Source organism: Myotis daubentonii, chromosome 8, assembly GCF_963259705.1.
Source record: "Myotis daubentonii chromosome 8, mMyoDau2.1, whole genome shotgun sequence".
Classification (NCBI taxonomy): Eukaryota; Metazoa; Chordata; class Mammalia; order Chiroptera; family Vespertilionidae; genus Myotis; species Myotis daubentonii.
Genome location: NC_081847.1, coordinates 22,220,369 through 22,245,230, shown reverse-complemented (window position 1 = coordinate 22,245,230; position 24,862 = coordinate 22,220,369). Strand labels below are relative to the sequence as shown.

The 24,862-nt window shown below is 36.1% G+C and overlaps 1 protein-coding gene across 1 annotated transcript in view; it reads left to right on the top strand.

Annotated features, from left to right (window-relative positions):
- LOC132240154 (ADP-ribose glycohydrolase MACROD2-like) overlaps positions 1 to 24,862 on the top strand; it is a 619,136-nt gene that overhangs the window by 258,217 nt on the left and 336,057 nt on the right. The window lies entirely within an intron of this gene.

The window sequence follows — 24,862 nt, the reverse complement described above, 5'->3', positions numbered from 1 at the left end:
AAATGCATGATGTGACAGGACTGTCTTTGGTCAGAGAAATAGGGGTTGTGCTGGGGTTTCTGTTCATGTCACAGTGTAGCAATTTCACTACTCAAGCTTTCCAAATTCCTGGTATTTGTGTAAGATACATGTACAGTTGAATATATCTGTGCAATTACCTTTATTATCTATGTGAATTTCATTTTGTAGTCCTAGTTTACAAAGGACAAGTCCTAGGACAAGTACAATGGTTCTACTTTTAAAAATAAAAACCTGAAGAGGTATGACAGAAAAAAATAACATGCTGAAAACTTTTTCACTAAGTAGCCAAGAGACAACCTAAGATTTGTGTATCTATTATTTCTTTTACAAATCAGGTGGCATCAAATGTCTTTTAAAATGGTCATAATTGTCTTCCGGTTGTCCAAAGGTATTTTGCCAGACCTGAAACCTGAATGGACTTTTTAAACATATGTTTCTTCCACTGACATGCTACTGGATGATAAAATATTATTGAACATGTTACTGTCTACTAGATCCTTAATTTTCAGTATTCAGGAGTTGTAAATACTCATTGGGTGCGCTGTGCTCTGGTTCCAGGACAGACAGAATTTTGAGGTCCTATTCTTGGTCTCTGTTACTCTGATTACCAGTATATTTGTACAGTAATAGAATAGTTTTGCAATCCATCCTGATTCAACCTGACAGAATTGTCTACCTATATGGAAACCAAGCTAGACAGACATGGAAAATACACATGGATTATCTGGAGCCATGGTCATCAATGTGACTCATAGTTACAGTGGTAGCACTTTCTAGAACTATTTTTGTAGTCTTGCCTGTAGACTATGACTAAGAGTTTGAACAAATTCTCATATTTATTAGCATGTATAAATGATACCTAGGGTATATCCACCTTGGAAAAATTTGGTATCTGTTACTAAATTTGAAAATATGCATATCTAGAGACATAGCAATTCTATTCCCAGGTATAAACTCCATATATTTAAGTATGCATATGGGTGCATAGAGATATATTCAAGAAGCATTATTAATAATAGTTCAAAACTCAAAACAACTCATATGCTTATTAGCAGTAAAATGGATGAATATGTTTTGGTAGATTTGTATAATGTCAAAGTACATGGTGGTAAAAATGAAGAAATTACATCTCTCCATAAGGTTTATAAATGACACCGATTTCATGTTTGCATGAAAGAAGCAAGGCATAAAGGAATACAGGTTAGGTAAAGTTTGAAAACAAGCAAAATTAAAATATAGTATTAAGAGATGCAAAATTAGGTAAGCTATCAAGCAAAGCAAGGAAATGCTAATCATAAAGTAAAGATAGGATTTACTTTAGTCAAGGGTGGTGATTATGAAGAGGCAAATGCAGGACATCCAGGAATCTTCTTTTTTCACCTGGGTGGTGCTGTGAAAGTATTCACTTTATAGTAACTTAATAAGCTGTTCAGTTATGTTTTTTGTACCAATGTAGGTGATTCATATTTCACAAATAAAACTCAAAGGAAAAACTGAATGTAACTACTTAACCCTGGGACTGTTCTGAGTATTAATATTTGTAAAGAGTAGAAAGGATGATATTTGTAGGAATATCTGAACAGAAAGAAGAGGTATCTGACCCAAAATTTAAATTCTTACACAGAGACTTGCTTTTGATATATACATAGAGGTGCTGATTAAGTGCGATTCTCATCTACCAGTCCTAAATTTGATATTATGTCTGTATTAGAGACTCCTGAATTTATTTAGAGAAACTCAAAAGAATCAGGATCTAATGTCATTTGCAGATCCTAAGATAGGATTGTAATATCAGACCCAGATGGAGAATGACGTATCTGAATCATTCCTCGGAGCTGCCAGTGCAGCTTTTCTTTCCATGCTGCACATAGATTTTTACCTATTTTAAAGGTTTCCCAAATCGTAAAGATGAGATGATGTGCAGTTTTAGAGAAACTTATCTACAGCTTTCACCGGAAGAAATTGCTCTACATAGAAGTAAAACATACATTTACTAATGACAGCTAACTTATGTTATATCATCTCTATTCAAGAGATTATTATGTACCAAACATTTGGCAATATATGCATACATGTTTTATCTTATGTGACTCTCACAACTACCCTCTGAGGCTGCATGCTAATATCATTCCCATTTTAGAGATGAGGAAACTGAGATTCAGAGGGGACCTTGAGAATTGGTCTAGGTCCAAAGTCCATGCTCTTTAACATCTCGGTTGTAAACCTCAGAGTGGATTTATTTAGTTCAAGGCTGTAAAAGAAGTCAAATGTGTTTTATGTACTAATGATACCTTTATTTCAAATGGAAACTTTAAGCAGTTGACAAGTTTTTTATTCTAATCCCACTGATGTTCTTTATGTATCTTTGAGATTTCCTTGACCAAACACTTACGTTTTTAAGTAAAATTCAAAGACAGAGATGGTCAAACCACCATCTTACGGACTGGTTCAGTTTAGACTACATTTATGGAGTAATGTCTGAGACTCAGCTGGGCCAGCTTCAGAGCCTCTCCCTCTGCTTTCCATGTCCAATTACCTAAAGCAGCCATTACATAAAAGATTTTGTGTGTAATTCAGAAGTAATTGGTGCAGGCAGAGGAAGTAGGTGAAGGTTTGTAATGAGCCATCATGCTTCATAGGCTTTTGTCTGAAAAATGTATTCATTTATAGGGTGTCTTATTTTGCCTAAAGGATAGAGATGCTTATAAGAAAAACTTTGGCAATTTTCTTAATAGCTAAGATTTATTGAACACTTAAGATGTTTCAGGCACTTTTGTAAAGACTTCTTACATGTTGACTTATTTAATCCTCACGACAATTATATGAGGTATGTATTTTTATTCTTCCCATGTACAGAGGGAAAATGGAAGCACATAGAAGTTATCTAAGTGGCCTAAGAGCACACACATAGGAAGTGAAAGATTTAGGATCTGAACTCAGGACAACTAATTTTAGAACTCACATATTAGCCACTATATTATGTTCCTTTTTCTTGAGTTGAACAAAGATTTAGATGTGGACATGTTCTATATTGAGGAAATGAAAGGACATCAAGTATTGTGTCAGATGGAATCTTTTGATTTATTTCAGATGAACTGCCTGCAGAGGGAGGAAGGCATTTATAATTTTGCTGCCTTATAATCTGTAAGGCAATAAACCTCATAGTATAAGTTTACAAGTCTGCCACGTATTTATTTGTGAACTCCTTTTATTTTCATGAATCCCTCAGTGAGTAAAGATCATATATCAAAAAACAAAAAAAATGTTCGTTTGGATTTCCCTTAAGCAACAACACTATGAAACGAATGGCAACCAGTTGTATTGGTCCCTTGTTATTCCTTATGAAAAAACTGACCTTTGTATCTATTGACTCCTACTTCTCTTTTAAAAATAGGATATTTTTATTCTACCAAGATTTAAATAGGAAAAGTTATATTGTCTCCCTCTTAAAGCATTATATTTTTACTAAGATATTTTAGGATTATTGATCTAACATGTTTCCCTCTTTTGAAAAAGGTATGAAGTTTATTTTAATGTATACAACATGGGTTTCTGGAAATCAATTCATATGTACTTACAAAATATAAATTTTATTTTAATTCAGATGTTCTGTGAGTAGCCTGGAATCTGTGAAATTTTTTGACTTCTTGGTTATCTTTAAATCTTTTTCTTGTAACAATTTAGAAAATCAGGTTTTTTACCTTTATTTTTGTGAGTAGATAGAACTATGTATAGAAAGTATATTAGGCCTGGCCTGTGTGGCTCAGTTGGTTAAGCATCATGCACCAAGAGGCCGCCAGTTTGATTCCTGGTCAGGGCACATGCACAGGTTGTGGGCTTGATTCCCAGTAGGGGGCGTGCAAGAGGCAGCCGATTGATGTTTCTTCTCTCTGAAAAATCTACAAAAAAAAATAGAAAGTATATTAGTTTTCTAGTGCTGTGTAATTATCCCAAATTTAATGTCTTAAAACAACATGGATTTATTATCTCAAAATTCTGTAGATTAGAAGACTTGATTGGAGTCTCTGCTCAGTTTCAAAAGATTGAAATCATGATGTTAGCCTGCTAGACTTTTATCTGGAGATTCAGGGGGAAAATTTGCTTTCAAAATCATTCCATTATTCAGAATGTTGGGATAATTCAGTTCCTTGCTGTTGGCCAGGCTGAGGTCCCTGTTTTCTTGCTGACTGTCAGCAGGGAGCCACTCTGAGCATCTGTGGCCATCTCCATTTTATGACACATTAAATCCTTCTCTGGCTTGGAAGTTTTCTGATTTCACTTCCACCCACACTCAAAGGGAGGGTATTATACAAGGTGAAAGGCAACCGAGGCCTTTCTTAGCATTCTGCCTACTGCAGAGAGATATCAAAAGATATACGATTATGTTATTTCTTGAGATCTGATACTGACGAAGCACCTGAAATTGGCAACTTGCTTTACCTGAGTATTTTAATATCCTTACTAAATCTATTGATGTTTTAAAGGATTAAGTTTTTTTTGCATAAGTTATTTTTAATTTTATTATTCCTTTTTACATACATTAGAATTCTAATGTGGAGATTATCTTATAAATTGGTAAAATGCATTTATTTCTTCTGTGTCCCCTGAAGTGTTGTTAAACATTCAATAAAGGAGGTGGTAAGTAACCAAACTCCAAAGCCCCTCCCCTATAGGTCAGTGGAGAGGTAGAACCATTTACTTGGCTTTTAGTCAAGGTAAGGGCAGAACATGTCGATAGTGAATTGAATTCCATGGAGAACTTATCTTTTCAATTTTCTTTCTTTAGAGTAACACAGCTTTGCTATAGGACATTTTTTGCAATAAAATCTATTTTTGTGCCTATCTCAAATTATATCCCACCAGCGATTTCCCATTGGAAATGCCCAAGGCTTCAGGAGATAAGCAAGAGCCGGCTGAAGTGATCAGTGGATCTTTTCCTCAGCCTGACTCTGGCTACAGACAGACCTTGCCAGCTTCCACCACGTCTCAGAGCTTGCTTTCCAGGGTGGAATGGTCACATCCTCAGGGGTCACATTCTTTATATGCTCTTCAGAAAGCCACAGTGGTGCTCCATGTCCAGAAGAGAAGTCATCCTCAAGATGTAGGACTTCACACTCATCTTTGCCCTATTTGACTTTCATTTACTGAAGAAATGGGTTTTGAACAAGATGTGTGTATTTCCTAATCATTGAGTTTCCATCTTGCTGACTCTACCATTTGAGGAGCCTTTCAGCCGATATGTTTCCTATATAATTGGTGCTTAATATGCATCAAAGTTGTTTATTTTTAAAGTTTATAGTCTTCCAATTTAGTATAGTTTCAAATATTTCTTAATGAGTTCAGCCTCCCTGACACCCTTCTCCATTTCCCCCCTTCTCACAGCTCCCAATACATTAAAGGACATATTAGTCAGAACAAAATTTCCCATTAGAAACATACAGGGGCTTATTCATAAAGTGCATTGGGAGTCTTCTAATGAAAGATAGGGGCCAGTTATGTCATGGTCCCTTCTATGATTCTTTTGTATGAATTCAGCATCTACATTGGTGCCCCTTGAAATACTGTGACCTCTTAGCTTTATAACTCTAGTCTTTTAACATTTACCAGAATGACCACATTTTGAGTCTATTCATTATTCTGTACCACTTTACTGCTAAGATAAAGAAATAGGAACTCCTCTATTATGCCTGGGACCTTTTCCACTCTCTTATACTTATGAATGTCAACTTTTAGGTCATCATACTCATCAGGTTAAAAAAAAGACTATTATTCCTAATAGAAATGACTTCCAGATTATTTTTCCGTATGGGCTATCTTTAGACACTCTCTATGCTCATCAGAGACTCTCATAAAATGGCTCATCTGAACTGAACATATTATATTCCAAACATTTTTACTCAGCTCAGAGCAGATTAGGCTACTTCCTTCCATAATGGATTGATTTTACTTTCCCAAGTTCAAGTGAATATTCATTCTATAGGCAGAAGGGAAGTTAGTGATTATCTAATGAAGGCCAACTGCTACTTTTTATTTTTTATTTTATTTATTTATTTGTTTTAATCCTCATCCAAGGACATGCTTATTGATTTAAAGAGAGGAGAAGAGAAAGAGAAAAATGCACACACATCAATGTGAGAGAGAACATTTATTGGTTGCCTTCCATATGTGCTCCCAACCTGGGATTGAACCCATAACCTTTCTATGTATGGGAAGATACTCCAACCAAGTGACCCACACTGGCCAGGGCCAACCACTACTTTTTAAAATACGTCTAAGATTGCCTTAGGATATTTAATAGACATCATATGCCTTTGGCTTATATTGGAATTGTGGTCAGCTGAGTTCCCCCCACTCACCTTGTTTGGTTTGTCTGAAGAGATCACTGTACCCTCTGTCACTTCATCCCTCCCATTTCTCCTTGAGTTTTGGCTTCAGTTCTTTCATGCATCAGTTTATACCCAATAGCTCATTATTTAAGAATTATCTATTATTCTTTCTTTACATTTATTATCCAAACTCCTAGGACTGGGTCAATCCTACCTTTAGGCTGCTAAGTATTGCTCTTGAAAATCAAAAAATTGTATGTGTGCGTGTTTTTATGTATAAATACAAAATTTAATACTTTTGCTCATCCTCAGCACCATTATTCAAATCTTTATTTGAATAATGGTGCTGAGTTAGCTGGCCCATATTTTTCTCCTAGACTCTAAGCATTGCTCCTCCCTCAGGGATTTTGCACTTGTAATTACACCTGTCTAAAGCTCTTCCACTCCATCTTGGCTATACATTAGAATAAATGGGTTTTAAAAAAAAAATCTGGTGCCAAGACCATATCCCAGACCAATTAATTCAGAATTTCTGAGAGGTGGGACCCACAAATTCTTTTTGTTTTAAAAAATTCCCAAGAGATGCTAATGTGCAGTCAGGGTTAAAAACCAATGCTCTATACAGATGCAGACTTGCTCTCTCACTTTCATTGGCTTTATGCTCAAATTTATCACCTCCTCAGCATTTTCCTGTCTACTCTATCTAAAATATAGGTCTCTTCATTTTATGTTTCCTTCCTCTATCTTATTTTTCTTCATATCATTTGCCAGATAAATTGCTGTTGTTATTTCATTATTCTCTGCCCATTTTTCACTAGAATGTAAGCTTCATGAGGCTTGCATCCACATATTATCATATAAACATTACATAACCCAAAGAGTGCATGTGACTATTTGGTAGGTATATAGACAGAGAAGAAGACAAAGAACAGAACTCTAAGGAGCTAAAGCTTTTAGGGAATTGATGAGGTTACCCCTTTTCTTAGTTGGGTTTTTTTCACTGCCATATCCCACCATGTACATACACTAAGGCCTATCATATTGCTCAACGAAGAATTGTTGAGTGGAATTCCCCAGTGTACCTCATCATTTTTCTCAAGTTCCTATCTAATTCTGCTTTTTCACTCTTAGAACATGACCTTGCCTCTCAAGTGGCAGAAAATAATAACATATTATCAATGGTAATTGGAACCAAAAGAATAGATGAGAAGAGTGCATATATAGAAAAATAGGGCTGATAAAACAACCCCAAGAACTACAACATGTAGGGAATTGGTAAGGTTACTCTTGTTCTGTCTCCTTCTTGGGTATCTCTCTCTTTCTGCTCAGGTTTTAGTGGCTGCTATTCTTCAAGATTCCATCCATTGACTTCGCTTATTTTTTCCTGTATAATCTTCTAGACCTATCTCATCTATACCCATGGCTTTAATGAACACCAATGCTCTGATTCCCCTAAATCTTTATCTCAGGTCATGTATGTGTCCCAAATGACAGACCTATATGAACAACTGCTCATGTGATATCTTTATCTTCACATCCTAAATCTTCCTGGACTCTCCAAGTGGGAGTCAGGTAGCACTTCTATTTTTCTTAATCATGTACACATTTCTCTATTGCAGTACTTTTTACATTGCAGCATAATAATTTGTTTCTTTATCTCTTTTTCTAGGTCATAAATTTCTTGAAGACACATTATATTTTTTTTATTTTTATATGCCCAGGATTTGCCACTGAGCACATAGCAATCACTCAATAATTTCTTTCTTGTATGAATGCATGAATTTGAAATCTGCTGCCATTAAACATATTAATTCTATCTCTAAGATACAGTTCTCTTTAGGAAGGTCTTACATGCCATTATTTAAGTTCTTGATAAATTGATATAAATATTGATAAAATGTTTGAAAAATTTCAGCTCCAGGAAAGAGTCCTATGAGGTGCTATTAGAGAGCTCTCTTCAGGATGTTCTTGAACAATTTTGGAGGTTTTGTTATTCAGTACACCCAATAACATTACTATGCAGCTTGTTGTCCTCCATATGGTCCTGGAGGATATAATTAAACATTGTTAAATGCCTTACAGAAATTATCAAATGTAAACTGTACATGATAAGGCAACTGACAATTGTCATTTGAAGTATCTTCAAGCCAGCAATTCATTCCCAAAAGGGGATAGGCCAAAATTCTTGTCTTCTAAGGGAAAGTCATATAGGAGAGCAAAACAGGAGGCATCTAGGTCTTAAAGAGCAGAGAGACTGAGAGTAAAGATGTCTTTAATGTCTTCATCTTCCAATCTCCTCAAATTGATTAGGTTGATAAGATGAAGGTCAATTGAGGAGAAGGCCCTAAAATTGTTGCAGCCATTTAAGAATTGCCAATTAACCAAAATCCCACAGATATTTAAGCTAGAGAAGCAAATGTCACTAATTGGTTGGACCTGAGTTGGATAGTAACTGCTGCAGCTGGAAGCTAGCTGGTTAGTCCTATTCAAAGTGTGGTCCGTGGACCAGAGCCAACACACACACACACACACACACACACACACAAACAACAACAACAACAAACAAACAAAAAAAAACAAAAACAAAAACAAAACACAAAAAAACTATTGAGAAGAAAGGAAGCGGATTTTACAATCAGAGTGGGAAGTAAAGTATAAGTGTAAACTTTAGTGTAACTTGAGAATGAATGTTCCTCCCATTAATGTAATAAAGTTGACATAAAATTTGAAATCAAAAGCCAAAGGGACCTCTGCATTGTGTTCCTGAATTTTGGTTGGGGAAAGTGAAAGACACTTGCATCTTGTCTTAAACTGATAACATGGGTGGATAAGAGACAGGCACTTTTTTTTTACCCTTTAGTTTTCTTTCACTTTGGGGTTTGATGAGGAAATATGGCTTTTAAAAAAGTGAAATTGGGGGATGGTCTGGGCTTCATCTGTTCACTTAAAATATAATTTTAGTAATTATGGTGTTATTGGTTTGAGAAACTGTCTTTTGGACATCGTCTAGAATAACAATTGTCAGAATACTTTTAGAACTATGAAATTTGAGGTTAGTAAATTAATATGTGAGAAGATCACAACAATAAGATGGGAAGAGAACCAAGATTTTCCAACTTTCAGAAGATTTCATTTATTAAGCCTATATAAGTTTCAACATTGCCAAAGGTCTTTGAAATTTTTGGAAAACATTTTTTCTTATTTGACTTTGCTTCTGGTACTTCATTTTGGTAAATATTTTGTTATTTATATTCATTTATAGTTTTTTTTCTCTTTTCTAACAATTGAGTTATATCTCAAGGGATGGTGCTGGTGGTGGAAGGGTAGGGGTTATCTGTCATGTCAGTTTAAATGATTTTACTGAAAGTTAAAATCAACTGTGCTCATCTGGAAAGCAACCAATTTTAACAATTAAAGCATACCAACTGTGAGTGTTACATCTAGCAGCTCTAACTATAAAGTGTTGATTAGCGCTGTTTCATGAATCCTTCTTAAAAACAACCCAAGTGCTATAAACCGCTTAGAAGAAACTACAGTCAGTGTATTTGCCATCACAATGTGCTGATTGAGGCAGCTTGCCCTGAGCTAAACTTACTGTAATAAAAACTTCTGGACTGGAATGTGGTGATGGCATTTATGTCGTTTGCCTCCTAAGTTGCTTCTGCACTATATGAACCCAAAGCAAATAGCTTTCAGTTTGAGGACCTCAGAGTGCTCTGCATGAGGCATTGCCGAGTTCCCATGTGTTGATTCTTGGAGGAATATGTTCTTTGAAATCTTGCAGTGAGCACTTATTACATCTTCTTACTTAGTCCAGACTATTGTGCAGAATTTACTTTGATAGGTGCTTTCTGATTCACATCCATGAACTTTTCCGATATGCCAATATACAACTATACACTGATCACGCTCCCAGTACAGATTCCCTAGTTTCAGGTTTCCCAGACCTGCCTGATGATACAGATCACCCAGAGATTGTGACTGAGCAGGTCTGGGGTGGGGCCTAGGAATGTGCATGTATAATTTGCTTCCCAGGTGAGTCCTACCCTGAATCAGTTGAAGTTGTGCCCACCCACAGAACCTGAGGAGAAAATCTAGCAGCCACACACCAGAACAGAATTATTGTTTTAAGTATTATATAAGAGAAATGGGAATGTTAAAAATATTTTTATTCAATAAACATTTTGTTGAGTATTTACCAGCAATAAATATTTACTGACCATATATTACAGTACAGTGCACAAAACAATACTGAGGGAGTTAATTGGAAAATAGACCTATTATTAAAAATCAACATTTGTGAGGTGAGAGTAACACCATCAGAGGGTGTTACTATTTTTAAAGACTCATGGTGAATTCTTTGATGTGTGGATCCTTATTGCCTTCTAAAACAGCAGTAAGTCAGGGAAACTAGACCAAGCTTATTGGTGTGGCACTCCAAAAAAACTGAAAAAAGGCTCCAGGAACATTGACTAAAGCTATCTTACAGATGAAGTATCCCTTAACAAATCAATTGTGAATCAGCTCTGGGAAATGCCCATTTTGTCTGTAGGGGAGGCTGCATAGATCTTCCCCACATAGTCCAAGGTCTGTCTACAGTTGTCTCTTTTTAAATTCAATACCTTTCAGTGCCTCCTAAAGGAACTGGTTGTGGAGACAGGCCAAAGCTAAAGAGAGATTAGGAAAGAAAAAATGGTGATGGAGTAAATGAAAAAAATTAGAGATTAGAAGGGCAAAGGATGGGTAATAAAAGTCCTACATGGTTAAGTCCTGTACTCTTAATGACAACCCACTAGCAGGCTATGGCTCTCCTTTTGCCCAGAGAGGGTAACCATTTTTCATTCACCAGGCCTTACTGGGTTTCTTTGGCTCACACACCAGATGACTAGGAGGAGTACCCATAAAACTGTTATCACTTAGCATTGTTACTGTAAACCATCCTTTTGAAACCTACATTTGGAAGTAGCACATGGAAATTCAGTACTAGTATATTATTATTATTTCTTATATTATTAGTTTTTGAACAAAATGAGGAGGACTCAAGACAAATTTTCCTTGAGGAGGAACATGATTAAGCCTCTTCAAGGACGAAGTTTTTAATGGCCTTACTGTAATATTCAAATAAATTTGATCTCTCAGATAATATCCTTAAATAAAGGAATTATTTTCCCTGGTCAGGAAAAGATTATTTTTTTTATTGGAAATGTGGAAGATCAGAAAAGTAAATAGAAAAAATTCCACATATCATCTCACCACTCAGCAGTGAGCACTCAGTTGTCCTAAGTGGCCTTCTATTTTCCTAATCCTTGGGGCAGTGAAAAACTGAAAAATCTGAAGTTTTGTGCCTGCTCCCTTGTATCATATTTAAAGTAATACTATGAGATGCTTTATTTTAGCTCATGCTCCTATGGACCAGTAATATTTGAATAGCTATAATGACTGCATTTAAATCCATTTTATCCCAAATGCATGCAAGTAACTAGTAATTCTCTAGCCGGGAGATTATAGAGAGTTACTTAATGATTATACTGTTAAACAGTAATTCTTGACCACACGGGGTAATGTAATTAATGATATATTATGTTGAAACATACACACATTTGCTATACTATAATTTATGTGTTCTACATTCAGTAGAATGATAGTAGTGCTATTTTTGGTGTTACTGCACTTGGGTTTCCTTACATAATCATTTATGCTTGTGTTTCTAGAAGGATGTAGATTCCGTATCCCTCAGTTGTGGAAGTTGCCCACAGATCCTAGTTTGTGCTAATTTTACTCATAAAAGATAAACTATAATATTTTTCTAAATACTAATTAATGTTCAGAGGGTCAAGAAAAGAAATGGTTATACCCTTTAAATTACTTTTGTAGTGAATTTGTTATTTGAATGTTCTTAAGTTATTAGCTCTGTTAGCTCATTCACAATAGCAGCAGTGTCATAAATAACTATAACAGACTTCTCAAAGAGCTATGCTTCTTAACAACAGGACTCTTGTCCCAGTAAATTCTGAAGCCCTCAGGAGAAACAGTGTGTAATTATGAGGTTTTTTTTTGCCAAGGATGATCTTCCTTTCTCTTTGCTACTCTCACCTCAAAAATGTTAATTTTTAACAATAGATCTATTTTCCACTTAACTCCCTCTGTACTGTTTTGTGCAATGTACTGTAATATATGGTCAGTAAATATTTATTACCAGTAAATACTCCAAAAGAATGTTTGTTGAATACAAAATATTTTAACATTCTCATTTCTCTTATGTAATACTTAAAACAATAATTCTGTTCTGATATGTGACTACTAGATTTTCTTCTCAGGTTCTGTGGATGGGCATAACTTCAACTGATTCAGGGTAGGACTTGCCTGGGAAACAAATTATACATGCATATTCCAAGGCCCCACCCAGACCTGCTCAGTCACAATCTCTGGGTGATTTGTATCTGGGAAACCTGAAACTAGGGAGTCTGTACTGGGAGCATGATCAATATAATTGCATATTGGCATATAGGAAAGATTATGGATATAGATTGTATTGATGGTATTCATTTATTTTTAATGCTAGTCAACTCAGATATCAGAAGAGAAAATTGCTCTGATATGCTCTTTAAAGTTTAGTTACTGAGAAACTTCAGTTGAAGCAATTTTAAAATTATCATTTATTGAGCACTTACCATATGCAAGATACTCTTGTAGTTTTTGTGTGTTTACTAATGTTAATATAGAGATGTAAAACAATTTGCCCCGAGCCAAATAAGTAACGAATAGGAAATTTTGGCTTTGAACCTAAGAAGTAGGTCTTCAGAATTTGCACAATTAACTCTTGGAATATATTGCCTATAGCTACCAAATGCTATATACTTATTAATGTGTCAGGCACTACTATAGTCAGCACTTCATATACTTTAAATTTATTTACCAATCCTATAAAGAAATGTTTAGAAAGACAAATTTAGAGAGATTAAGTAATTTGTACAGAGTTAGCTCGCTAGTAAGTGGTAGAACCAGTATGGTTTGAAGTTGGGTTTGCTCAACTCCAAAGCTCTATGCTCTTAACTACTACACTATATGAAAGAATGACATATTTGAACATGCTAATTTCTTGTCACTTTTTCAGTATTTTTTTAAATAAAAATAATAGTTTCTTGGGCTTTTGGGAAGATAATTGTATAACACTTTAATGTCTACATTTAATATCTACATTAAAACACTTCAGTGTTGACATTAAATTTTAGAAAATATTCTGAAATATCCTATATAATAAAAGGCTAATATGCAAATTGTCCCCTCGGGAGTTTGACCAGGAGACTGGGAGTTTGATTGTTATGACGTGCGCTCACCACCAGGGGGCAGCACAGAACATGGTGGGCTACCAGTGGTGGCAGTGAGGCACTGAGGGAGCAAGGGAAGGAGGAGGTGGGGAGCTGGGGAGGTGGAGAGGTGGAGAACTTGATTGGCCCTGATCACTGGCCAGGCCTAGGGACCCTACCCATTACAAATTTTGTGCACGGGCCTCTAGTATATTATAATAAATATATTCTGAAATTATTTCTTGTGCCAGAAAGATTTTTAAAGAATAAATTGGTTATTCTGTTGCCTGTTGTTCATTATATTCCACAAATGAGTGACATCATGTGATATTTATCTTTCCCCATCTGGCTTTTTTCGCTTAGCATAATGCTCTCCAGTTCCATCCATGCTATTGTGAATGGTAAGAGTTCTTTCTTTTCTTACAGCAGCATAGCATTTCATTGTGTAGATGTACCACTGTTTTTTAATCCTTTCATCTTCTGATGGGCACTTAGGCTGTTTCCAAATCTTAGCTATGGTAAATTGTGCTGCTATGAACACAGGGGAGCATATTTCCTTTCTGATTGGTGTTTCTGATTTCTTAGGATATATTCCTAGAAGTGGGATTACTGGGTAAAATGGGAGTTCCATTTTTAATTTTTTGAGGAAACTCCATACTGCTTTCCACAGTGGCTGCACCAGTCTGCATTCCCATTAGCAGTGCATCCTTTTAAGATATTCTTAACCCTATATTTTTTTTATATGAAATGATACTATAGCTAGTAGATACTTAAATATTTTGTGAACATTTGGTAAGAAGTTACACTTAATTTCTTTCATTTGAGCTTTAAATATTACACACATATGCATTTTGTCATAAGTAAATGTTTTTTTTTCTTTGAAATGACATAAAATTACTTTTATGTATTTATTAAATATTTAATTAGAACTTCTTCTCTTTTCTCCCCTTATTTGTCCTAAAATGACCATGAAGTGATAATTGGTTTTAATGGCTCTTACTGCTACCTCTCTGTCAGGAAAGGTGAAGGATCGGAGACCTCATGAAATTTGTCTGGGCAGGTGAGAAAGCTTAATGTGCTTGTGTACTGGCACACTTCTTCTAGGTAATATGTGCACTATAATTAATATTAAAATCTATTTTCCCCTCTTAGACCTAACCCTTTAAATCTATTTATTAGTTAACGTTCAAAGAGGAATTATCTGAGAAAAAATGTTAACTAAATTCCTACACCTGGAAAAGATCGGCATTGTGGTAATAAATTAGGAAATAGTAATGTCTTGCTTCAATCTGTTTATAAAACCAGAGAATATATATATATATATATATATATATATATATATATGCCTAAGCAACTGTTACAATGGAATGACCGGAACAACCAGAACGACTGGTCACTATGATGTGAACTGACCACCAGGAAGCAGATGCTCAATGCATCTACTAGAGGCCTGGTGCACAAAATTCATGCACAGGTGGGGTCCCTAGGCCTGGCCAGCAATAAGGGCTGACCAGGTTCCCTGCCCCTTCCATCCCTCATCACCCAGTTCCCCACCAGGGCTCTAGTAGATGAATAGATCTCTCTCTCTCTCTCTCTCTCTCTCTCTCTCTCTCTCTCTCGGCATGCTAATTTTGATTCACATTTAGAAAGAGATAGCCTTTATTATACAATTTGGCATTGCACTTAAACAGACTGTGTAGGCCTGGCAGGTGTGGCTCAGTGGTTGAGCATTGACCTAGGAACCAGGAGGTCACAGTTAGATTACTGGTCAAGGCACATGCCTGGGTTGTGGGCTCGATCCCCAGTGGGGACATACAGGAGGCAGTGGATGCATGATTCTCTTTCATCATTGATGTTTCTATCTCTCTCTCCCTCTCCCTTCCTCTCTGAAATTGATAAAAATATATTTAAAACAAAAACAACAACAGACTGTGTATTTGCCTGAGACATGTATCTGGCTATTAACACTCTTTTCCAATAAAACTTATTCCCTGGAGCAGAGACCGATTCATCTGGAACACTGTCCCTGGTGCTCAGACACTGATACACTGTAAAAACTCTGTGACTTTAATCTAGATATTTGTTCTTATACAACAAAAATTTTTATTAGGCTTCTAGAAAACATGAAAACTTTTATCATTATAGCAGCTTTAAGATAACAAACCTTTTATTTAAAATTGTTATTTTTATATTTTTTAGCACTTGACATTTCTACATGTACCTTTACCAGAGGGTAGTAAGGTAATAGAATGATCCCAGTACTATGCTGGGGGGAGAGGGAGAGAGGTATGCCCTGTTAGTATTTGTTTCTGTAAAATCAGTGCAGGGTACAGAGGGAAAATAGAAATGCACAGAAGGCTACTTATCTTGTTTCCCTACTTCCTACTTTTTGTTACCCTATGTTCAAATGTCAGTTATAATATCAGAAACCAGGAAAATCTTTCTTCATCATCAAAGATGAAAATAAAATTTACTTGGTACTTACTAAGAGCCAGGTATGAGTTAAGTGCACAGCTTGAAATATATAATTTATTCCTTACAATTAGAGAGGTCCTATTATTATCCTATTTTATAGAAGGTGAAACAGGCTTAGAAAGATTAGCTAAATGGCCCAAGGCCATATTCCAAGTAAGTGACAGAAACTGGATCTGTCTAATTCAAAGACAATGCTCATAATCATCATCTCAAATACCAGTTGTACATATAGTATAATAGAGTATTATAGTATATATTTTGTTGTGTACACTTGGGGTCAGCATTTCACAACAAAGAGAGCAACATAGAAAAGACAGGAGACTGGAGCTAAGAGTCTTGCATTTGGAATCAAGTTGCTTTTTGGAGTTCTAGTTCTATTTGTACGGAGTAATATAGGGCAGGCTGCATAATCTGTTTGAACTTCCATTTCTTTTGTGACTTGGGAAGTAAAGGAGGTAATGGATGTGGAATGCTTAGTAAATTGTCTATGCTAGTTATCCTGAAGATGGTGATTAATACTTTGCATTTGTAGAATGGTTTGCAGTTTACAAAGAGCTTTAACAAAGGTTATCTCAGATGATAGTGACACACCATTGATGCTTGTTCATTCTATTCATTCATCCAACAAATATTTTTTGGAGTGTTTGCTAGGTGCTCAGCATTATCCTACAGGTTGGAGTGATTTAGCAGTGAAACAGCAAGGGGAAAATTACTTGCCTTCATAGAGTTTGCATTTTAATGAGGAATATAGATAACCTATTAAGTGAAATAATTCATATATCAGATAATAACAATAACAAATGTAACCTCAACTCTTGCATGGTGAGTGTTATAAGCTGTGTGCAGCTCAGTAGTTGGATCCATATTTTGATTCACAAACTAGTAACATGTTTTTCCACTAAAAACTGTAAACTAGTTACAGTTAGACTACAAACTTTTTTTCAAATTTTGTACTATTTTTAAAACATTGAGGGGATTAATTTTTTTGATTTGTTAGCACACATCACCAAAATTCATGAAATCTCTTCTAGCTAGCTCTAAGATTCTATGAGTTATTGGCTAAAAGCATAGGATAAACATAGATCTCTAATACCTGTCTCTATTTATATGTGTCTGATAAGTATACTCCAAATAAAGCATTTCAGCAAATCAAATATTATTCTTAAAAAATAATTAATTATTAAAAAACATTAAATAATCTTGGCATTCCTTTACCTTTATAGATGAGGTAGTTGTATTCATGGATTATGTATCTCAAATTGAGCACCAAGCCTGGGAAAAAGCTTTGGTGATGTGGCAACTCCATTCTGGCTCTTAGACGACACAAAAGGATCATGAAAAGGTGTTGTAGTGAATGTAAACACTAAGGTTTGTCTGCCAACTCTGAGTTTAAATTTATTGAAAGCTGCAGTAAAGACAGGAGTTATTCTTGGGATAATGTACAGCAATTAAATATTGGCCAGAAGTCACTATTCGGCATCATGGGGCAGGTGCTGAATTTAGGCCTTGGTAGAAAAATTCACACTTGCCCCATTAAAATGTTTTGAGACTTAATCCTAAAAATGTCTCCTGGTTTTTATCTCAGGAAAGGAAAATAATGTGTTTTGTTTTTCTGGACTTAAACTCCTTTTTAAAGTTATTGAAGAAATATTCCTGCTATTTAAAGAGAATGGTCAGGAGCTTAAACTTTAGAAGCAGACAGAATCATTGTTCCACCACTTCCTAACTATAAACTTTAAGAAGGATGTCATTAAAACTCCTAAAATATATCTGGCATCTTTTCCCCTCTCTCCTCTCCATCCTGTTCCAAATTACAAATTCTTCTCCATAATTACTAGTGACATTATTACAAATGATATCTGATAGTCTGATCCCAGACATCATTCTCATCCTCTTCCTCCCCCACCTACTCCCTTCAATTGCTTTTTCTTGCACTAAGATGAAGTCCAGACTTCTTACCTTGGCCTTGGCCCACAAGACCCTGCAGGATCTGATCCAGCCTTGCCTCGCTGAGCTCACCTCTGTCTTTCTCTCTGAACTTGAGCCCTCTGACATTCCTAAACTCACTAAGCTGATTCCCCGCTTGAATCTTGAACACATCCTGTTTCCTGTGGTCAGAACATGCTCTACCTCATTCTTCACATGGCTGACTCTTTATCCCTCAGGCCTTAGACTTTCCCTTACTACCCAGTCTAAACAGGTTCTCCTGTTATGCTCAGTCATAGAACCATGTTTTTTTCCCTGCCATGACACTTGTCACAGTTTTTCACTTTTTATTCACTTGTTTTTATAGGCAATATCTGAATTCCTGCCTCCCCCAATTATAATCTTTATCTCTTTTAAAAATATATATATATATTATTGATTTTTTACATAGAGGAAAGGAGAGGGATAGAGAGTTAGAAACATCGATGAGAGAGAAACATCCATCAGCTGCCTCCTGCACACCTCCTACTGGGGATGTGCCAGCAACCAAGGTACATGCCCTCGGACCAGAATTGAACCTGGGACCTTTCAGTCCGCAGGCCGACACTCTATCCACTGAGCCAAACCGGTTAGGGCAATCTTTATCTCTTTTGGGTTTGCTGCTGTATACCCAGCCCTAAGAGTTTTTTAGTAGGTACTCAATACATCATTGTTAATGTTGAATGAATAAAATATCTCCATGATCTTTCAAAGCCTTAATTTGCTCATCTTCAAAATACACATAATGCCCTGGCCAGTGTTTTGAGTGTCAACTGAGCACTAAAAGGTTTCATGTTTGATTCCTGGTCAAGGGCACATACCTGGGTGGCAGGTTCGATCCCAGCCCCAGTCAGGACACGAGTGGGAGTCAATCAATGTGTCTTACATTGCTCTCTCTCTCTCTCTCTCTCTCTCTCTCTCTCTCTCTCTCTCTCCCATCCATTTTACTATCTCTAAAAATCAGTGGAAAAATATCCTCAGGTGAGGATTAACAACAAAACACACAACACATAATAATTCTTACCTGTAAAATTATTATGTGAATTAAACAATATTAAAATATATAAAACACTTAGCACTGTTCTTGACAGGGTCCTCATCGAATGGAGCAGCAGCAGCAGCATGATCACCAGATGTCTAGGAAGCCCACTGTATGTGTAAGGCATTGTTAAGGTTTACACAACGTATTTTAAAAAGAGAATTCTGTTAGGCTTTTGTTTACCTAGTCTTTACAATAAAAAAAATTGTCATTGGTCCTCATCTCTATGAAATTAAAATGTGGAATTCCAGCAGTGGTTCCATATATTTTAATGGAACATTGATATGAACTAGCCTCAGCTTTGTAATGTCACAGTTATTAGAGCTATGCTGTACTTACAGAATGGTAATTACTTTGGGTAGTAATTTCCTAGTCTGCCCCCTCTGCACTCTGGCCAGCTGGCATTGCAAAGGAAGCCCTGCTTTTATGTGTACACACAATCAGTCTGTAAAATCCCATTATCCCCAACTTCCACACCCCTGTGGCTGCATGCTTCCCTTTGAAGCCTGTAAAAAGAAGAAAAAAAACTTTCAAGGCAGCACTGAGGTTTACTTCTAATCTCATTTCACTCAAATAATGTAAAAATGAGATGGGGGATAGGAAGTGGGAGGGGTCCATAATGTGATTTACTTGCCCCTTCACCTGCAATCCTATGATACTTGTGGGAAAGCTTGGTAGAAATTGGGGTGGGTGGATAGAAATACTTCCTCAGTGTGTATTTTGAGATAAATTTGGATTTAATTATGTTTCGATGTTCAAACAATAGAGCAAGGGTGATTTGGTTGTTCTAGCTCTTTTTCTTTCATCTTTTCAGAATGTCTTTACTATTTAATAGGAGTTTCTACCTATCTCTCATGGCCAACATGCTTCTTTTTTTTTTTTTTTTTTAACTGTGATCATCTGTTGTAGTCCTAGGTGCAATGCCCTCCTCTGTGCTCCTTTTCTGTTCTGTATCTCTAAGGATTTGAGCTCCTTTTTGGCCCATCTCCTAACTGCTTCCACTGAGAGCATTGAAATTCTTTACCTTTGGGTTCCAGTTCCCCATACAAGGAACATTTTTCTTAACGTTTTTTCCACCACCTTGAATTAATTGACATCTGTTCCCTGAGAATGACCCTCCCTGCTACCTGTTACATCTCTTGTTGTAACTATTTGATGAAATGAAGGGAGGGGAGAGGGAGTTTCAAATAAATTTTTCCTGCCCCCGAAAGACCACTTTCCTGACTGTGATTACATCACCTTTATTCAGAAGCCTTACTTTGGAAGTGCTTATTTTACATCAACATCACCTGATATCATCACATTCTTCCTCTTCTTAATCTCTGGGACATTTTCTGATCTTGCTTAGGAATGGTTTTAGAGATCTTACCATCATACCAACCTTTTCCAACTCTCTGAGTGATTTTGTCGTCCTTGCTGGTGACTCTTTCAACACTGTAGGTTGTCAGACTCACTTCAGTCATCTAGAGTCACAGCTGTGAGTTGGCCCACACCTCTGTGCATCTCAAGGTTTGTTTATGTTTTCTCCTATGAAATATGCTCCTGCCCTCACTGTAGATTCCTGATTCTGTATGCCCCATCTTATTCCTGTGGTCAACAAATATCCCTCCTGGAATTCACTTCCTTTTTATCTATCTTGATCCTTCACACAACTGACCAAGATTCCTTCACCCTCCCAACTTCTTAGAGTCGTAATCATTATTTTTGGTTTCTTTATCTCCCATTATCCTGTCAATATCCTGGAGACTTTTGCCTTATTGCTTTGCTGACACTGCATTCAAAATCCCTGTAGATCTCCTCTTTTTCCATATTCAGCAGTGTCCTCTTTCCAGTCTATATTTCTGACTGTATTTTAAAAATATATTTTTTTATTGTTTTCAGAGAGGAAGAGAGAGAGAGATGTAATGAGGGAGAATCATTGATCAGCTGCCACCTGCAGGCCCCTCAGTGGGGATCAAGCCCGCAACTCGGGCATGTGCCCTCACTGGGAATCAAACCATGACCTCCTGGTTCATAGGTGGATGCTCAACCACTGAGCTACGCCAGCCAGGCCTGACTGAATTTTTTACTTCCTCCTTTCTTAATATTTCTAGCTCCCTGATTTCATAATATTTTCTTCTCATGATTTTTCTTCCTTTGTGACCCCCCCCCACATTGTTTTGTTTTAGTTTTTGGACTCTTCTTCCCTCTTCTATCCTTTGATCATCAATTTTCTCTCTCTCTCTGCCCACTTTCTGTTGGTGATCTCATCTAACCTCTCAATTTTGATAATAACCTTCTAGGTATGAATTCCTCTCCTGATGCTGAGGATCTGTCCCCAGACATTCATTTCCAACTTCCTATAGACATTTCCAGAGGGATACCATTAAAATATGTTAAACCCAAGGCAATTACAATTTATCATCTAAACTGAGTCACTATGAAAGTTTAAAGAGGGCAGTGTTAATAGTTAGCCAGTATAAAGCTGTACTGTGCATATGGTCACCTATTCAAACCCAGTGTGTACAAAAATACTCTGAAATTTGCTTTTCTAGTGTTTTCTATCATTAATTGCCCCATCAGCATTCTTTTTACCTGAGCTGAAAATCATTTTCAAATCTTTCTTATTCTTTCCTCAGTTTCCAATTTCTAGGAATTCTACCTTTCCTGTATTTTTTGAATTATATTTTAAAAAAATAAAAAGAAAACTATTTTCCCCTGTTCAGGCCATTATTGCTGCTTGCCTGGAATCTGTATAGTCTTCTAACTTGTCTTCTTACTTCAAGATGACTCCTCATTCATCCTTCATCTAGTATTCTTTATTTCTACTAAATATCCCTCAAGTACACTGATTGTTTATGCACCAGCCATATAATATCAAGCAGACTTCTCAATATGAAATTCACCACATTACAAAGCCTGACATAAAACTAAAATAAAATCAATCAGTGGTCTTCAGCCTCATCAGAATCACCTTTGGAATTAAAAAAAAAATTAAATGCCGAACCTTACTTAACTTGGGAGATTTAAATTTGGTAGCTCTGTTTTGAGGACTGGTTATCTTAATAAAGCCTCCCCAAGTGATCCTGAACAAAGCCGCTGAAAATTATTGCCCTATTTTCCTATCTCCATGACTTGATTACCATTTTCACTCCATAGCCAGTATCTTCTTTTCTTTCTTTTTAAAAATACATTTTTTATTGATTTCAGAGAGGAAGGGAAAGGGAGAGAGATATATAATTATCAGTGATGAGAGACACATTGATTGGCTGCCTCCTGCATGCCCCTCACTGGGGATCAAGCCTGCAAGCTGGGCACCAGAAATTGAAACATATCCTCCTGGTTCATAGGTCGATGCTCAACCACTGAGCCATGCTGGCTGGGCAGTATCTGCTTTTCTTGCTTTCTCTTTCAATACCTTCATATCTTTCAATACCTAGCCCTAATTTTACCTCCTTCGTGAAGTCTTCCTTGGTTCATCCAAGCAGATGTAATTATTTCTTCGATACTGCAGTCACAGTAAACTTCCATTAGATTATATTCATGTCTAACAACCTCTAGACAATACAGTTCTTGAAGGCAAAGCTTTTGCTGTTTATAATATAGAAGCCACTCAGTGAAGATCATTGGCTATTGAAATTGCTTGTAGATACATTTTACACTCTCACAATAAGCATGAGTTACCTTTTGCTAATTTAACCAAAGTCCAAAAGCATAAAGTGCAGAAGCTTCAATTCCAAAACCATGCTAAATTAAGATTTGCTAATCATGCTAAGTAGGAGAAAGGAATTAAAATTTTAAAGGCCTCTACTGTTTTCAGCAGCAGATGAGCTAATATTAAATATAGTGGTGGATTGGTGCCTTTAACTCCCACACTTCAGGTTTTAAAGCATGTGGGTCTCTTTGGATTCCTCGTGAAAACTGCCACGTTGGCATGTTGCTGTACAACATGCTTTAGTCAGAAACTGTCGTTAGTAAAGCAGAGTTTTTTAGTAGTTCCTTTGGCACAGGGGAATACCTTTACTAACACAGACTTGCTGAAATATAGACCACAGTGTCGTTTTAATAGGGAATCAGAGTGTAAGCACAGTGATTTAATGTGGTTACTAGAGGCTGCATCCAAAAACAATTTCTGATTTTTGTCAAACAATCAGCAAGGCAGTGATTTTTACTTCTTTTTTTTGGTAACTTCAACAGTTGTATTCTTGTTAAATCTGTCAGCTTTATACTCAGGATTGGATATTTTCCCTACAGTTTTGTGTTAGTATCTGATCAATAAAAATTGGGAATATTTCATTTGGGATATATGCAAATGTATCTGTAGTTAATTTAGTGCCCTTTAAGTTGACTTGTGGTTTTGTTCTATTGAAAGGATATCTATTTTTTCAGTGAAGCATTTGGATTTTGTAGCAAGCCTAGTTAAAGAATAAAGGTTTAACCTCTCTGTGCTTTCTATATTTGCTGGTACAAGACATGTTTCTGGTTTATCCCAGGTAAAATTATTAAATGCACAGGAAAACAAAATTTCCTGTGGTCATGGAAGGTATACTAACTGGAAAATAGTCAATATAATCTGTTGGATTTTGGCTTTTTATAAACTCATAGGTTTATAGGGACTTTATGGAACCATCTAGCTCTTTCCCTGACTTCAGTCAGGACTGCAGCTGAACTACTCAAAACCTCTGAAAGCAAAGTCAAATTTCCTTCAGAACATGTTTCCTATATTTAAAGTTAATCACATTTATTTTTGCAAAGTTATTCCTAGAAAACAGCTAACCTCCATAACAGGAATCAAAAGAGAAAATATTGGAAAACATTTGAAGATGGTAAATGAATAATGAATGAGGTTACTTAGGCAGCGGAGAGATTCATTAGCATAGTAAGAAGGAGCAATATCTAGCAAAAACCTGGGAACACCTGGCTAACTTTTCTTGACCAAATAGTAGTAACTTACAATTTGTTGAACATTTGTACAGTTTCCATGCATATCACCTCATTTAATCCTTATAGCAACCCTGTGAGGTGGATGCTATTAATAGCCCCACTTTATAGATAAGGAAACTGAGCTAAGAAGAATAAATGGTTTGTATTTAAGTACATACCCGGTAAGTGGTACATCTGAGATTTCAAATCCTCTGATGACAAACAACAGTATCAAAAGCTATTTAAAAAAATATTAGTTTTTCAGAGATCACCTTAAAAAGTGTCTGGCAGGATAATGGCAGCAGGGTACAAACCAGAAAGGTCACAAAACCTCTCCTGAAGTTTTCCATCAATGGAATGAATAAGTAAAATAAGAGTATTTAAAAAGGCTGTTAGGAAATTAATTTATGCATGAAACACTGAACTCTTTAAAGTAAAATGATACACAAGCTCAAGATACTGCTATTTTTTTTATTTGTAGCCAACGTTTTATTTTTATGCCTAGAAAAATACATGGGGGTGCTTAGACTAATGTGCTGGGCAATTTGCTACTTTAGTGATAGTAACATAATCCCGAAAAAGCAAGCACAATTATTTTGTACTTTTTTTTTGTTTTATTCAGCAATAAGACCATAATTTTTCATATTTAAGGAAGTATGAAAAATTTGTCGAATTTTAGAAGCTGAATACATGTAGCGTTGGATCAAGGCACATACAAGACTGGCCAAAGGGCGTACAATGCACTTTGGTTTTTTGTTGGGAAAAAAAATCATGGCAACAGAAAATGATGTGGTTTTTAAACAATAGCTCACAATTCAGTAGGAAGC